Source organism: Rhea americana, unplaced genomic scaffold, assembly GCF_003343005.1.
Source record: "Rhea americana isolate MKP2758 unplaced genomic scaffold, rheAme1 scaffold_93, whole genome shotgun sequence".
NCBI classification, from domain to species: Eukaryota; Metazoa; Chordata; class Aves; order Rheiformes; family Rheidae; genus Rhea; species Rhea americana.
The window spans coordinates 518,414-520,371 of record NW_028187122.1 but is presented as its reverse complement, the minus strand read 5'-3'; positions in this window follow the sequence as shown (position 1 = coordinate 520,371).

Genomic DNA, 1,958 nt, shown 5'->3' with positions numbered 1-1,958 from the left:
CGCTGCCAGAGGACACCGCGGACCCTGGCCGCCGCCATCACCGCCTCCAGCGCGCAGGCGCCGCGGACGGTGGCCGGCAGGGACAGAAAGGCGCGGGGCGGCGTCGCTAGGAAACGCGGCGAGCGTAGCGAGGAGGAATTGGAGACGCTGCCTTTCGTACGCAGGGCAGCATCTCTGGGAAAAAGTTGGATCAATACTAAATCAGATCGATTCTGCGGCTGGCTGTGCTATGCAAACTGCCTTTTTTGTATTAGTATCAATGCTATTAAAGTTAATACCCGAATGTAATTGTCTTACCTCGGTGAGGCCAGGGAAATGTGAACAGCTGAATGGCATGTTAATTTAGTGATGTTATTTTTCAGATGTAAGCAATACATTATTGTAGATAAGATCAATACTAACATTAACAGATTCTGCAGTTTACTTCATTATGTAAACTCTGTGGTAGTTGAACTCATTTTCCTTCAGTTATTCACATCAACCATAATGGCTAATGTCTCTATAACGATCTACATTATAAACCTTTGCAGATCAAAAACTATCATGGATAATTTGTCATTAAAGTCATTTGTTCTAATAACACCATTAATTATAAGCCTACTAATTTAATGAAGATAGCGATGAACCACAAAGATCTATCTGCAATACAGCGTGTCTGAGGTGGGGAGCATTGTGACAGGCTGGAATATGATCCTTTTACTTAATCCAAGGGAAGGCCCTGTCCTGTTTTAGGGACAATGTCTTTACCCAGCTGACTTCTTTACAGTTAACAACCAAGTGTACAGTGAAGTTAGTATATCAAGTAGTTATTTAATAGCATTATTATCTCAGAGCCCAACCCTGGAGTGCAGAAGCAGCTGGAGTTTTGCCGTGGAGCAGCATTTGGTGCCTCAGGCCCACAAGCACATGGTGCTTTGAGAACCAACCGCATCAGGCTGCAACTTGGGGCCTTTGGTTACTCGCTGGGGTCGAACCTCACCTCCGGCCCAGACTATGGTCTATTGCTCCTTACGTGGGCTCTTCACTGGTGTGTGTTTACACTTCTCTGACTTGATGTTCAAAGTCTTCTATAGACCTGGCTTGAGCTTCCTAAGAACCCCATTTTGCAAATACATTGTATAAGTTTTTTTCTTGAATTGTATGTGAGCAGTCCTGTAGATTTAAAGGGGGCACTTATTTTCCTGCAACTAAGTGTCTTAATAAATCTTGGAAGGACAGAGAAAATAGATTGCCTTACTCTCATGACCACAAAGCTATATGCAGCTAGAGCAACAGATCCATCAGCTGTGAGATGAAAACTACTCAGTGCCAGAGACTGAACTTTCCTGAAAAGCTGATGCATAACTGTAGCACTCATTCTTGGAAAACAGCGATTGTAGTTCTTGCTGCCTTTACATTAAATGCAAAATGTATACTTTGACTCACAAAATAAAAATACACTGAAGATTTTGACAATTCTGGTCCTAGGAACACGACTCATATAATGTCTGTTCATTTCATGATCTAAATACAGAGGTTACACCCAGCAGAGCTACATCTTTTTTCTCATAGTAAGTGTTAATAAAACCTCAGTTTTCAGGATTGAAACATGGCTATGCGTTTCCTTTAGACTGTTTGAGGAACACGTTAATTCACTGTTTCCCCCGAGTCATGCAGGCACGGCAACTGAAGCAACTGCAAAACATTAGCATTAGCATTGCCAGTCCGCAGTAGCGGTACCGTTCGTGCCCTCTGTCGCCGCCTGCTGCAGTCAGTGCAGAGGAGTTACCCGCCAAAGGCCCGCACGGCGATACAGCGGCTGTGAGTATTTGCTTCCCGCGTCTGTCTAACGACCTCGAGCCGGGAGGGGCAGCACTTCGCACCGCCGCCGTCCCCAGGCCCCGCGCGCCTGCACAGCGGGCAGTTCTGGTGCCGCAGCGCTGCCGCTACGGGCCGGGCCGGGCCGGGCCGCGCCGCGC